General features: G+C 40.5%; 1 protein-coding gene across 4 annotated transcripts in view; it reads right to left on the bottom strand.

Moving 5' to 3' along the window:
• Positions 1-16465, bottom strand: part of SCUBE1 (signal peptide, CUB domain and EGF like domain containing 1) — a 198995-nt gene that overhangs the window by 146720 nt on the left and 35810 nt on the right. The window lies entirely within an intron of this gene.

Raw genomic sequence — 16465 nt, 5'->3', positions numbered from 1 at the left:
AAGCTAAATGATCCACAATACTCCAAACCTCAGAATAGCTGGCACAGTTTCTGCAGAAATTAATTCCCCCAGGACTGGCCACAACACACTAAGGTAAACCCAAGCTGCTTTTGCTGGTCCTGTTGCAAGCAAGGCCTGGCAGCTCTGAATGCAGGGCTGGCTGTGAGCTCTGGCAGCTTGCTCAGCTACTGCTGTTTATGCTGCCTTCGTGTGACAGCAGTTGTAGCTCTTTCTCACAGAGAAAAAAGCTCTGGGGTAATTACAGCAGCACCCAGGGAAACCAGGCAGTCTCATTCTGTCTTGAACTACAATGCAAGTGTATAGACAGTCCTCCTTTTATTTACCAGAAAATGCTAAGCGCAACTGAGGCAAATTCTCTGTATCAAAATCCTCCCCACCTTCAGTTCATACTCTTTTCCAGATCTGAGCATTTCCACGACCCCCATCAGAGATTTTGGGAATGTTGAGGAAAAGGGGAAGCGAAGACTTTCCTTGCCTACCGCTGCACAAGAAGGAAAATAAATATGACATCTTGGTTAGACCCTTCCTCTGTCAGTCAGCAGGCCTTGCTGCCCTATCAGTGCCAGATCAAACTTACTCCTTCAGAACAGCAGCCTGGAATCTAGATTCTCCTCTCTGGAAAATTAGCTGAACATTTTCTGAAGGAATGTCTCAGTTGGTACATGCACAAACCCCAAATTATCCTCCAAAGTATGTGGTCTTCCCAGAGCCCTGTTTATGGTAACACAAATTAACTCAAGCAGTTGCCTTTCGACTCTGATGAATAATCTGAAACTAATGCAATGATTTGTAAGCTTTTTTTTTTTCTGCTCTTGATAGCAAATGCTAATGTTTTACTGTCACCATGAAATGACAGCCTTCTGATTGCATGGAGTATTGTATTTTCATATTATTTATTTTTTCATTGTTTATAATGTTGCTAGTTTCTTTGTTCATTTTTCTTTTTTCATTTCTTTTTGTTAAACCTAAAAGGGTGAGATGTCGCCCTGAAAGCTCAGCTTCTGAGCTTGCTGACATGGTTTTCTAAAGACTTTCCCAGGACAGTAACTGTAAACATAGATATGTGTGCATTCTTTCTGTTACACGTCTTCTGATGGGCATCTCTCATGGCCAGTGCAGTGAGAAAGTGTTATCCTGACCATCCAATCCATGGCCATGGTAAGAAGCCTATAAATCCTGGGAAGTAAAATAAACTCTGCTCTTTCTGCACTATACCTCAACCTGTGTCCGCATGATCTATTGATCTTCAGCGGTAACATTTTACCACTTCCATAAAGAAATCAATTTACCACCAAGCCCCAAATCTGTATGCTAGAATTATTGCAATCAAAACTCTTTAAAAAGCTTTTATATGAGGGATTTCTTCCAATTGTGTTCAATTAGTTGCCTCAAAATTATTTTAATATGCATTTATGAGAAGGACTTGAAGAAAGAAAACAGCTGGGATCTAGGACTACTCTGTTTCTGTACTACATGCCTTGCAATGGATCTTGGCCTGATGGTGCACGATTTACATGTTCTCTTCTCAGGTCTCAGTCCTACTAGGGTTAGGCTTTTTGGAGCATTTTGTGTTACTGCAGTCTTAAAAGGCAGTATTGCTTACTCTCTACCACACCAAGCAATGTATTGGAAATGGATGCCTGGAAAATATTTACTGAATTCTTCACTTGGTAAACTTCCTTTCCAATAAAGTCACTTTATGATCAGCCTATCAGTTTATTAATAACCCAGTTGAGAGAACAGCATAAAACAGTCTTCTGAAGTTATGCAAGAGAACTCCAATGACTACAAGAAGCTCAAGCTTTGGTATATATGGCACAGTAATTCTTGAATTTTTCTCTGATTTTTTTCAAAGCTCACAAATGAAATACCTTCCCAAGGGCCTATTTCTTTTTTTTCATTGTGCATTTCTCATTAATCCAGCTCAAGTTATCCACCTGAATGTGGAAACATCGATAGTGCAGCATGGATAAGACTGAATTTTTTGGGATTAAGTTCCATAGAAACACTAAAATAAGCAGTCAGTTTTTCAATAAGGCTTTTTTAGCTCCAGTTTTGCTAGCTCTCTACATGTCAAACATGGCTGTTCACTGTTTTGAAAAAAAATGAGGGTAGATTCTCAGGAGCTTTAATTGGTGATAAGTCTGTGGGACAGTTTATACCTGCTCCCCAGGGCTGAACTAGAGATTTGAAAAAAGTCATGGCATAAAATCCTTTCACTCAAACACCTACTCTAAGGTCTAACTAAAACCATATTAAAAACTTTTAAACTGAGCACAAATACAAAGCTTACTTGGTTTATTACTCTGTTGTTAATAAAACAGAATTTTTCTCTTATTTTAGATCAAATAGACAGGTCTTCTTTCATAAACATTTGCACAAAATCAGGTACCACTAATAATTCAGGATTGGATCGTCTCTCTGAGGACAGCAGTCTCAAGGTAGCAGGGGGAAGGCTCCATTCCTTCAAAACTAGTGTATGGAAAGTCAAGTCCATTTCCTAGCCTTCTATGACAAAAGTTTCAGTTTGGCCTCCCCACCCGAAAGTGTGCTGTTTCCTAATGTACATTATCCAGCTGAGTCTCAAAACCACACTGATGCAGGAAAATTTCGGCAAGTCTTCACAATCCAAACCCACAAAATAAGGTTGAAAGATTCTCTGAGCTCAGATGGTTGTTCCATCTGATGGCTTCCCCAACCCTCATCCTCAAAAAGAGGATGGAAGAACTAGTAGAGAGTGAATACATGTCCTTAAGCCATTCTCTGTAATGCTCATTACAAAGAGCTGTCCTGTGATTCTGTTTGCCAAAGACAATTGCTGCTGCAAACACCTAGAAATAGCTCAGTTTCTACAGCTCTTAGCTGCTCCTTACCAGCACAAATAAGCAGCACAGACGACAACCAGCAAAAAAGCAAGAATTGCTGCTACAGAATTTAGACCAGTGACAAACCTATCTGTGCAGAGAGAGGAGCTCCTGGACGTTCGTGTGGCCAGTCCTCATCAAGGACAACCATGTCCAGGGCAGGAGCCAGCTCAGGGAAAGGCTGGGAAAGGAGGAGGATCTTTCAACAGAAACAGAGAGATAAAGGCTGCAAAAATGCATACATAAATAGCTAATCTATATCTATATATCAGAAGCATTATGCAAATGAATGCAGATTTAAATTTGCATAAGACCTCTAGCTTTTTGGCCCACTGCCTTCATATAATCAAACTCGTGCTCAGTACCTTAGTAAGATGAGATCCTCTGGAGAGTGGTAGTCTGGAACAGTATCAAAGGGTAGGAAATATTGCAACTGATAAAGATTAATGTTTTATATATTAAATAAACAAATGTTTGCAGTTTCTCATTTAATTTATCTGATGAATTTTTCAAATTAACTTCACTGGTGTTTCACCCTGATTTGGCACAGAGCTTCCTGAAGTGTTTGGCCTAGAGAAGCTCTTCCAGTGAAGTGTCCTGTTTGGATACTACGGAGGGAGAAAGGTCTGCTAAGGGTACCTGAAACTATGAGCAGGAAGACACAAAAGTGGAAACACTACATGGAGTCAATGTCAGGAACAGTATGTCCACTGTTTTCCTCCTTCCCTGATCTTCCCTTCTTCCTTCTGACATTTTTCTTTCTTGTCAGCATTTTCATAAACACTTAAGCTCCTCAGAAATCTGAGTCTTCAAAATCTCCAAAGCACTTAGGAACCATAGTTAAATGCACTTGCTGTAGCACCAGACTTCTAAAAACAGGATTTTGACTCATGATCCAGGGAGCTGATCCTGCTATTTTTTCCCCTCTAAGCTACTCTCGAAAACTTTTGGAAGATATCTCTAAGATTCCTATTTTACCAGTGTAGAACATCATGACAGAAAGATGAAGCACTGATATCAATATTGCAGACTTTTCTCAAATGTTAGCATCAAAACACCACTTAGGATATTTTTCTTTTATAAGGGAAAATATTAGCAACCACAAGCATGGAAAAGTGCCTAATTCTGGAATTTTAAAATTATTATATTCTGAATATTTTTAGTCAGAAAGCTGTCTGAAAGTCTAAAAAATCACATTCCTGGATTTACTATAGTCAAAATCCAAGATCACATCTACCCAGCATCTCTGACACTGTCCTTGTAGCTGATACTCAGGAGAAGACTGTAAAAACTGAACAGAACCATTGCAGACATGTTCTCACAGGTTTCAGCCATAACATACCTATCAACTTTCCTAAATCACTCCTTAGACCACTGTCCCACTGGATCTTTCCTGCGTGGATTTCCCTAATCTCCAATGAGCCAAGCAAGATGGGGCAATTACTTCTGCAATTCAATTAAGAGATTTAATTTTATTATCAGTTTTATAAATACTCCATACTTTCATTTGTTTCTAAAATACTGTTTCATAGTCTGGATGAATACCCCCAGATTCCATTATTGTGAAGAAGAGTAAATATTCATTCACTACTTGCCTTTTCTGCATTTTTCTTCATCTTACAAATCCCCCTTAGCCTTGTACTGTCTCTGTCATCTATTCTGAACCCTGAAGCACAGCAATATACAAATAAGATAATCACAGAAACAATTCAAATGACCACAGTAAATCATGTTTAAAACAAAATGTGCTCATTTCTAGGAGTTAACCTTTAATAAGAGCAGCATTTTGAACACACTCTTCTCACTTCTCTAATCCACCAAGTACTGTGATGCTCTGTTGGAGTGGGTGTCTTAGAAGATGGGATCTCAAGACACCCATGTAAGCCCAGAGTGAATCTGGCATGTAGAAGTGGTATCAGATCAGAGGCTGCAGGCAGGTGCTCCCGAAGGACTGCTCCTACAAGCAGTGACATGCTGTGAAGGTAGGGAGGTTGATCCCTTGCAGCAGCTGAGGGGGCCATGGAAACAAGAATCACTGCTAGTTGAAAGAGCTGCCAAACCATCTTCCTTAGACTGACTTCATCTGAGCATGGCAGGGAGAAATATTAGAGGCAAGAGACATTGCTACCTATGTACACAGCATTTCTACCTCCAGCAGTTCTGAAATCTGACTACACCAAAAATTTAAAAGCTAGGCGTAAATTTTCTCTTATTTGTACATAGATTCTACTTTTTGTCCCCTCCTTTCAGAAACTGAAAAATCTGGTGAAGAAAAGGAGAAAGAGCACCACAGCCCTGAATTCTATGCTTTGTTCACTCCCACAGTTGCAAAAATATTCACTAGAGCCTTTGGTGAGGAAAAATGCACTTGCAGAAGATGGATCCTACAGTAGTCAATGTTTACTGAACTCAACATAAAAAACACCCCCCAAACCAACAAGAAGTGTGAAAAACTACCTTTCCCCAAAAGTAAAGCACATTTTACAGACTGGAAGCATAAAGAAACAATAATAAGAATGCTCTTGGGTGATGAATACTAACTAATTCTAAAATAATTGATTAATTAATTGATCCCTAGAACCACTCTTACGTACAAGGATAGAACACTTAAAGTGATGTCTGTGATCTGTCCTGGAGAATTCAGTCTTTTAATGGGCTACAATCACCTATCCACTCCCACTCAATTCCCACTGACTGGGCTTCTTGTTTGCCTGCACAACTTAAAAAGGATGCTTCAAATCTTTTCAGTAGCTATTTTGTGACACACGGTAGAATGTCTTACACTTCACAGTATGCAAACACGGTGTAAATTAAGATGCAAGAGACTTCCTTGCTCTAGGAAACAGGTACAACCCAGGAAATACACGTGTAACTCACAGTTCAACTTGGCTGAGACTGCTGCCCATTTGCTGAGCTGAGGGTAACAGCCCCATGGATATTGTGGGGATGTTGCATCAAGTTCAACTGTCTTTATGTCCCTTGTTTATTCCTCTCTAAAACGACTGGGGATGACTATCTGTCCTCTTAAGACACGAAAACCCTTTTCACAGCTTTGAGCACTTCCAAAATAAACATCCAAGTCCCTGAATGTGATTTCTTAGCTTCTATCCTTTCAGAGGTAGCCTCCTGACAACGGTGCCTAAACACAACAAAGTTCCTGCTCAATTACTTGTTCATGTTATCCACTCTTTTGATTCAGGTTTTAAGACAATTTTGTGTGAATTGGATCACACTTCTTTACAGCTGTGCCACTGCCTAGGGAATGCCAGAAGCCTCCAGCTTGGCATGAAGTTCTTTCTGTGAGGCACAGACATACACAGCCCCATTAGTGTAAGTTTGCAGTTTCCACTGACATATGGAATTATATGTAGGCACTCCAAGTGGTAAATGCTGAATTAACATTACTCCCTAAACTAGTGGAGGGAAGCTAATTACAGATACAAACAAGCAGCAGTCCAGATCAATTGAAGGAAAAATTTGAGATAAATTAAGTAAATTATTTAGTCCATTATAAGAATGCCCCTTACTTTGTCTTTTTCCTTTGCATCATTAACTGCTGCAGGCTGAACTGAACTATCCTTCTTCCAGGATAATTACTGCTTTTACCTGTTTCCTTTGGTATTTACTTATAGACCCTACCAAGATAAGAAAAATCTGGTTTGCATTGACTCTAAACTGCTTGCTGTTGGTGTTCTTGCTGTATTGTTATTATTATTTCAATAATGGCAAAAGATTTTGCTGTGGGTTAAACAAACCATGAAACTTGACATGAAAAATGAGACAGTATCTCTGTCCCAAGCTGGTAATTTCCATTTTCCAGGTCTATACCACATGAAGTACTTCATTCCTGAGCTCTGGTAATAAAAGCCTAGGAAATGGCTACATTGAAGATTTTCATTTTTATCTATCAGTAACACAGTTAGGAGCCTCTCTAGATTCAGATGTATGATTTTAACCTAAGCACTGCAGCATCCAGTAGGCTATGAAGTCATTCTTATGACTCTATATGGATATATGGAATGACTCTATATGGATAATACTTGAGGTCCATGAAATGTAGAACAAATGGGAGAGACTCAAGCACACTCAAGGAAATTTCAATACAGTGAAATGAGAACTATAGCAGAAGTAGAAAAATATTGGCTTATTCAGGTAAATTTGCTTAGTCAGACATATCTACTCATTAAACTTCTTGGGGAAAGTGCTGAAAATGTTTTGAAAGTGCTGAAATCCTTCCTGTAGGTCATATTAAAATAATTACTTTTTCTTGAAAGTATCTCCATGAGTGAAAAGTGTTTTATAAACACAGTCTCAGTTTCTGAATAGTTTCAGAGAATGACTGCTTCCTTTGGCACTAAATATTTGGGAAAATGGGCATTTTTGACACCTGGGAAATGAGTTCAGCATTTCCACTCTCCTAAACATGAGCCACAAAAACCACTATTTAATATTTAATATTTTCTCTGATATCTCTGGACATAAATACCTGAAACATATTTCAGATCTTAGAGCAAATAGCAATTTTTTTTTTAATATGAAATGGCAACATTAGCTTACCTCTCAACCCAGTTGTGCTGTTATCACACAGTACAAAGCTGGACTGGTTGGTTAGGTTTCTTGACTACCTGTGTTTAAGAAAACAGTTGGACACCTGTGCACCAGCTAAGCAGCAGCCACCCATTAGAACATGTAAGCTGCAGTAAGCTGTGTTAGTGCTAAGCAACTCGACGGATGAACACATCAGCCACATTCACCTCTTATAAAGAGGGACCAACTTTGCCCTGAGCTGGGAATTACCATGGAAAAGCAACAGCAGTCAAAAAACCTGACTTGAGGAATATCATATTTATGTAGAGAAGACATGAATTTAATAGGTTTGGAGCTGGCTTGGTAGTGTAAAGCCAACACAAACAAAGAACCCAAAATAAATCAAAACAAACCACCACCTTAACTCCTTAACCTTTCCTGTAAAATTCACCAGACCTGCGTATTCTTTTTGACAGGACTTGGGAACACATAAATGGATTTTCTCCTCATACAAGAGATGTTCTAGTCCCCTGATCACCTCCACAGCCCTCTGCTGGACCCAATCCAATAGATTATTGCATGTAAATTAATCTGTAAATTACAGGAATGATATAGAGCTTTCTGTGGGAAACTTATTCCACTGAAAGCCTTCTTACCTTCTACTCAGATATCTAATACTGGTTGTGCAGAGCCTTAAATCAGAGAGAAAACTATTAACATGTTAAGGCAACTGGACTGACCATCTACTGACAAATTTTGCAACTTGAAAGCCCTGAGGTCCCACTCAGACACAGAGCCTGTGTGAAATGATGAAGTGGACACTTGCAGGAATCTACTCAAAGCAAAACTCAGTCCTTGCCTGGGGTATTCATGTAATTTCGGAGCACAAGAATGAGTATTCACATTCATTCAATGTGCAGTCATTAACAGCCTGAGCCCCTGGTCCACTCAGGTTTTTTAGTTTGTAGGTGTTCTTCAAATTATTTTAAAAGTGACTAAAACCAAGTGTCTTAGACTTCCCTAACACATTCATTCAAGAAGTTTTAGAGGTTTTTAAAACTACTGAATAACACTTGATGACATATAGCCACTCTCAGGCCTATTTAAGAAAGCACTGCAGCTGTACAGGCAGAAAGATATAATGACTTGTACCTGTTGTGCACACAGAAGTTTTGATGCACTGGGACCAGAGTGCTTAGCATCTTATCTAACAAGCTCTTACATGTGACATGACTGGTCACACTACAAATCCAATCCTCCTAAATCCTTAGTCAGGCCCAGAACCCTTTCACTGCTGTCATACTCCTAATTTTTACAGAGTTTCTGATTAATTTCAGAAGCAGTTTCTTAATTATGCCTCCAAAACAAACGACACAAGTATTTAAACAGTTTCTCAACTTTTTTGAACATTTTTGCTCCATCCTATGGCATAATATGGACTCATTTATTTAACAAAATATATTTTCATTACAGAAACACAGAACAGATAGGGTTGGCAGGAAGCCCTGGAGATCATCTAGCCCAACACTCCTGCTGAAGCAGGGGCACCTGAAGCAGGTTGCACAGGATTGTGTTCAGGTAGGTTTTGAATGTCTCCAGAGAAGGAAACTCCACAACCTCTCTGGGAAGCCAGTTCCAGTGCTCTGTCACTCTCATAGTAAAGAAGTTTTTTCCTTATATTCAGAAGGAGACTTCCTGTGCTTCAGTTTGTGCCCCTTGTCCCTGAACATATTTGTATGCATTTATAAGATCTCCTCTCAATCATGTCTTCCCCAGGGTGACGAATCCTTGCTCCCTCAGACTTTCACAAAACCACAGATTCCATTTGGTTCCTCACAGGAGAGGTGCTCCAGTCTCCTCATCATGTATACAGCCCTTTGCTGGTCCCACTCCAGGAGCTCCATGTCCCTCCTGTCTTGATGATCCCAGGACTGGACACAGCACTGCAGATGTGACTCCCAGGGCTGAGCAGAGGGGCAGGATCACCCTCAGGTCCTTCTCCTCAGAGCTGCTCTCCAGCAGGTCACCCCAGCCCATCCTGGAGCCCAGGATTGTTCCTGCCCAGGTGCAGGACATTGCCCTTGCTTTTGCTGAACTTTGCTGGGTTCCTCTCTGCCCAGCTCCCCAGCCTGTCTGGGTTTCACAGAATAGTAGCACCTTCTGGTGTGCCAGGACACTCCTTATTGTTTTTGATCATCAGCAAACATGCTCTCCCCTTCACCCAGGGTCTGATGAGTAAGTTGAATAATACTGGGGCCAGTGCTGACCCCTGAGGACACCACTGGCTACAGATCTCCAGCCAAACCCTGCACTGCTGCTCTACTGTTCAGTCAGTTCTCAATGTGCCTCACTACCCACTCAGCCAACCTGCACGCCCCGAGCTTACCCACCACGATCTTGTGAGAGACAGTGTCAAAAGCCTTTGTGAAGTCAAGGCAGAGAACATCCACTGCTCTCCCTCATCCCCAGCCCGTCATTCCATCACAGAAGGCTATCCAACTGGCCAAGCGTGACTTCCCCTTGGTGAATCCACAACATAAGCAAAGGGATTGAGGGCACCCTCAGCAGCTTTGCAGATGACACCAAGCTGAGAGTGCAGTGGCAATCCAGAGGGACCTGGACAAGCTCAAGCAGTGGCCCATGGGAGTCTCATGAGGTTTAACCAGACCAAGTGCTGGTGCTGCCCCTGTGTTGGGCACAACCCTGTGTGTGATGGATCCAGGTGGGGATGGGCAGAGGGAGCAGCCCTGGCAGAAGGACCTGGGAGTGCTGTGGGTGAGAGCAGGACATGCCCCAACTCAGAACGCCCATGTGCTGGGCAGCACCCAGAGCCCCAGGGTGGCAGGGGAGGGGGATTCTGCCCCTCTGCCCTGCTTTGCTGAGCTCCCCCTGCAGGGCTGCATCCAGCCCTGGGCCCAGCACAGGAAGGACAGGGAGCTGCTGCAGCCAGGCCAGAGCAGGGACACCAAGGCAATCAGAGGGATGGAGCAGCTCTGCTGGGAGGAAAGGCTGAGGGAATTGGGATTGTTCAGCCTGGAGAAGGGAAGGGTAGACCTCACAGTGGCCTTTCAGTAGCTGAAGTGAGCCTACAGGAAAGCCAGAGAGGGGCCTTTTGCAAGTACATGCAGTGACAGGATAAGGGAAAATGGCTTTAGGCTAAAGGAGGGTAGATTTAGATTTGAAATTACAAAGAAATTCTTCCCAGTGAGAGTGGGGAGGCCCTGGCAAAGATTGCCCAGAGAAGCTGTGTCTGGCCCATCCCTGGAAGTATTCCAGGCCAGGTTGTGTGGGGCTTGGAGCAACCTGGGATAGTGGACGGTGTCCCTGCCCATAGCAGGTGGTGGAACTGAATGATCTTTAAGGTCCCTTCCAACCCAAACCATTCTGATTTTATGATTCTTTTCCTCCACATGCTCATCTAAGGTGAGCTGCTCTATCACCCTTCCGGGGATGGTGAGGCTGACTGACCTGTAGTTTCCTGCATCTTCCTTCTTGCCCTTTTTGAAGACTTGAATGAATTGTTTCTAATAATTTCTTCCAAATATCTTATAAGTCCTCTTAATCATAAATTTTGCTTTAATTCCAAACATTGCAAATTCTCCAATCATTCTTGTAAAAGTATGTCCAGTGACTTTTTAATGAGTAATTATTGTTATTATTGTTTTGATGTTACCTACAGTCATCAAAAAAGTCGTATTAAAACATGCCGCCATCAACTACTCCATGTTCCTTCCTGCTCCTCTTTTATGCAAAACTACCTCTTATGCTCTAATCCAACTCCAGTAAGGAACAGGGAATATTCTGAGATGCTTGAAAAAGAATTTAAGTCTGCAGAAAGTAATGAAAGCAGTAAAAATAAGTGTCTACCTTGGTCTTGTAGTTTGATCCATACTTTCAAGTTTGCACACTGCACACTGAAGTCAAAAGAATAATGTGAAGATGTAGAAATTAATGGAGAGTATTAGACAGCAAAGACAGGGCACTACAGAAATCTGTGACCCTAAAAATCTACTTAACAAGAAATTCACTACCAACCTTTAAGCGAGAATTCATTCCCATGGGAAAAGAGTTAGGTCCTATTTTCTAATACAGTTAGCAACTATGTAGCAGATATTCTTCATGATGGCTGTTTCTTGACTGTATAAATCATATTGTTTATCAATAACACTGTAATCAACACTGCCAAGAACTGACTGCATTCTAAGCATAGCTTGACAATGACTCTCTTTGAAATCAGGGATCAGACGACTGATGTCTCTTTGTAATCCATATGAACTCAATGTTTCAACTGGATCTATGTCATTTCTAGGGCTGAAAAAGGCACCATTCCATTATGGATGGTTTGAATGCCATACACACCTGACACACCCATTATAGGCTGGAATCCTGCACTCTCAGGTGAACACACATTCTCCCTTGGTTTAAGTAAGCACTAAACACAATGCAGCTCCCAAAGCTTTGATAAATTCAATGTATTTTATAGTTTTTCCCTTAAGGTATACATCAATATAGGCCACACTGGCTCAGAAATTTTGCTATTATGAGACAGTTAAAATCAGTTAATAAAAGACACAAAACTAACATAAATCAGGTAAAGCAGTATCTCTGAGCTTGTTGAACCAAGACACCAACCACAGCCATATCACATTAAGAGCATCCATATGGAATTTAACTTATTGATATTAGCTTCACACTCTAAGCTGCTTATTCTTTACTTCCCTGAGTGTTCCATGTAGAGAAATCTTTGCTGTGATTAATTACCTCCTCCAGGGAGGGAGTAAGTATTTGAAAAAGGAAAAGAAAAAGGCTCAGACAACAAGACTTGCAAAAAAAAGAGACTGAGATTGATGCTGCTGTCAGACAGCTCCCAGTTTCCTAATTTATTATGACAGTCTGAGAATCTAACTTCATAGCTGACAGCCACCAAGATTTATTGTAAACTTTTGATTATTTCCCCATACCTAACAAAAAACTTTGGTCTATGCTGATTTATACTCACTTGTTTCAGTACTTCTCAGATCACATTGTCTTAAGAAAGCAAACAGATGGCAAATTAACATGTAAAGAAAGTTATATCCCATTTGAACTCCAAAGATTAATGTGGGGTGACCCACATCAGGGTACTTTTAAGGGGGGAAACTTTATACAGACATAGAAAAAGCAAGATAAGGAAAGCAGAGTGTTGAGATCCTAGCTTCAGAGAAGGCTGGATACCAAAGACCTTTCCATTAATCACAGAGACTTCCAGATTTTTACTGGATGTTGGAAGATCATCAGAACCAAGATATTACAATCCCATCTTGAAAGAGAGGTTTAATTGAGTCTTCTAACTGCCTGCTACCACTCAACACCATGGACTTTCACAAGATGCAGGCAGCCAAGTAACAAAAGTAAACACACACATACAGAAGTTGCATGTAAACATCTAACAGAGAATTGTCTCTAGAACATTTCCATCCTAGATATCCATATTTTCTCAGCACCAAGTCATCATTCAGCACAAACTACAGAATAGCAATACATGTTCTAAAATCTGATTCATGCTACTATACCACAAAGACTGGATACTTTAAACTGCTGTGATGAATCACAGCTTTTCTTATTAATCTACTGTACAGACCAAACAAGACTGGTAAAATATCTGAAAACAGGAATATGGTAAAAATCAGTTGGCTGAAGAAATATATCAGAAAACGAATTTATTTTTTCACTTAGGCTTGCATCTGAAAACCAAAGAACTTCAAAAAATGCTTTCAAGCTTTTCATTCTGCAAGAACACATCTGTCACTACAAGGCAGTGCAATTTGTAGCATGAATTTGTGTGAATGTGCTCACTGCAATTTCTTTTGGGAAGGTTCAGGAGCTAAATACCAGAAGCTCCCCTCATCTCAAGTGTTTTATTATACCCCAAGGACCCGATCACTGCCTGTCATCTTTTGCACAAAGGCAGAGCTCACAAGGGTTTAAAAAACATAGATAAATGTGTTGTCAAACCTTGCATTTCAACAGTTCTCATCTTGTCTATACATATAGAATTTATACATTCCCATTCCCATCTTGTGGCCTGGACCCCTACAATTAGAAAAGATTCTTGCTACTCAGCTACTGAGACCTGATTTGGGGTCTGGCCTGCTTCTCTTAAGGCATAAACTACCTGCCAAGTCCCCAAATCCTGTTCAACTAAAAGCCTGGAAATGAGTAAGAACTTCAAGATTTAGGTTATTAGCTTTCTCAAGAAAAATACCATAATTTTACATTTGTTTTCATAAAAAAATAAAAGAGTGATAAAATGAAGGCTGTTGGATGTGTTCAACCTTCCTCCATCTTCCAGGGAGCTTGGAATTACTAACCAGGAAAATCTGGAAGAGAGTTTATGACTGATGATGTTATTAGAAGACCTGTTAATATGCTAGGGAAGGACAACACTTAATTGTCAGCTCACATAATAGTCTTCTGGAACTAGGAAAGAAGGCCAAGGAAAACAGGAAGATGGCCAAGGAAATGAACCATTTTCCAGCTCCTCTTTCAAATATTTGCTTTTATGAAACTAAAAACAACTTTTCAGAAGCTGTTTAGTTTTATATTAAAAATGTTCATATTAAAAAAAAATCTATTTAAACTGTTGGGAAACATTAAGAAAAATAAACATCAGGAATACCAGCATTTGCTTGGAGTTTAAGCAAGCAACAATTGTGCACAGCTGTCAGGAGAAGAAAAACACAGCTAAATTAAAAGGAAGACGTTGGTCTCTTTAATCATACTAGTGATTATGCAATCCTGATTAATGTGACACTTCTGGACAAGACATATCTGTCAGCTTTAGGAATAATTTCTCACACACTTGCAACTCTCCTCCCACTTCATGTTGATATTCAGATGAGGCCACAATCCCAAGTCCCAGTGAGCACATTTGAACAGCATGGTAGGAAGAGGTAGATTTTAATTTCTAATGGGTTTGGGTTTATTTTGAAAAAAAAAAAACAAAAAACCCCAAAACATGGAACACTGGAACATCTACTGAAAAATGATTGAATAATATGATGTGATATACGTACATTTAAAAGTTGGACTCGATGATCTAAAGGTTAAACTCTATGATCTTGGAGGGCTTTTCCAACCTAAATGATTCTGTGATGCTATGTATATACTAATGTTAGTTTTTTCATCTGAGTCAGACTGCAGATTACAACCACCCAGCCTGGAATTAAACCTGCATGTCAGGGTTAAACCTCTTTTCTCTAAAAACAGGCCAAGAGATTTTAAAGACCACTTCAAGATACTTGGACTTAGGTCTAAACCTTAGACCTTAGAAAAAATGAAATTCTGTGACTTCAAACATGAACTTTTATACTGATTTGATATACAGGCTTCTCAAGGACTCATCAGTTCCTGGTTTGTCTCAGAAATTTCTCCTTTGGCTGCAGGCTCCCAAACGCCCAGCTGGAATTGCTGCTTTGCTCCATCTACCAGAGCTGGCAAATCAATACCACTCCTGGAACAGGTTCAGATGCTCTGGGGAAAGTGCCATCTCTCCTCTCCCACAGGGGTTAGCCATGTAACTTAGCCACTTTGTCAAGAGATGCAAAGTACCATCTGAGAACAGACAAATAAAAAGCTAATTTAGATTATTTGGGCTGGAAAATCAGGCCTTCTACCACAAGCACACCTCCAAGGTTGTGGACACAGCCAAGACTTTACTATTCGATTCACAGCTGACACTGTGTTGTGTCTGCCACACTTGCGGCACACTTGTGTCTGCTCAGCTCCTGCAGAATGCTCCATGGAACCTATCATGCACACTAGGAATTTCATTTCTGTCCTGATTTCTGACCAGAATTTCCCTCTGCTTCCCAGGATTCTTCTCAATCAAAAAATTAGCTGCTGAAGAACCATAAACTACACTGAATCATCAAAACCTACTTTTACAATTATCTTCAGGAGGTCTGACATACAAAATAATCAACAGATGTCCAAACTTCATAATTGCTATTTTTCTGTAAGAGAAACCAAACCCACACAGCCTATTTGAAATAAAAGCAGAGATGCAGAAGGGTAAGGATTCTATTCCCACCCTGATCGAGATACCTTGTGTGAAGACTCAGAAGTAACTTCATCTGTTTGTCCTAGTTACTGATCTATAGAACAAAGAAAATTGTATTTCTTTTCCTTACAGGACTTTCTGAGGAAAAATTTATTCCTATTTACAAGGTATTAATGCATGTTCCTACAGCAATTAATACCACAGAAAAACCTATAAATAAATAAATTATGTCTTTAAATCCACTATTTTTTTTTTATCCATGCTGCTTTGCATCTTTTTTTATACTTTCTAAGCAGAGTTTGCAACCATCTAGTATGCTTACTAGAAAGCAGAGGACTTCATAGAACCTACCCTCATCTTTAGAAAAAGGAAGAGTTAAGATGTGTGCAGGCTGGCAGCAAGAATTGCTTCTGCAAAGAGCAATGCTTATTCCCTATTTAAAAAGTGACTATCACAAATCAGACCTAAGGGGAAAGAAAATATGAAAAAACCCTCCAACCAACACACAAAAATGAGAGATGAATGAAGGTCAAAGCTATTTGTATTTATATCAGAAGAGATAAACATTATAAAATGCCCCAGATTTGTATTTCAGGTACAAGAAGGGAAACCATATTTGAAACCTACTGTATGAGACCAAATACTAGTCTTGCATCCACTGAGCAGAATTTGGAGCAATTTTTGAAAAAAAACTACTTCTGTTTCAGAGGAGTGAAAATAAGTTTCTTTGGTAGGGGGAAGGGAAGTGGCAGAAGGCAGTGGTGGAAGGAAGTGGCGGAAGTGGCGGAAATGGCGGAAGGAAGTGGCGGAAGGAAGTAGCGGAAGAGATGTGGCGGAAGGAAGGAAGGAAGTGGCGAAAGGAAGTGGCGAAAGGAAGTGGCGGAAGGAAGTGGTGGAAGGAAGTGGTGGAAGGAAGCGGTGGAAGGAAGGAAGGAAGTGGTGGAAGGAAGTGGCGGAAGTGGCGGAAGTGGCGGAAGTGGCAGAAGTGGCGGAAGTGGCGGAAGGAAGGAAG

The sequence above is a fragment of the Parus major genome, chromosome 1A (assembly GCF_001522545.3).
Source record: "Parus major isolate Abel chromosome 1A, Parus_major1.1, whole genome shotgun sequence".
Lineage (NCBI taxonomy): Eukaryota > Metazoa > Chordata > Aves > Passeriformes > Paridae > Parus > Parus major.
This window is presented reverse-complemented; position numbering and strand designations above follow the sequence as displayed.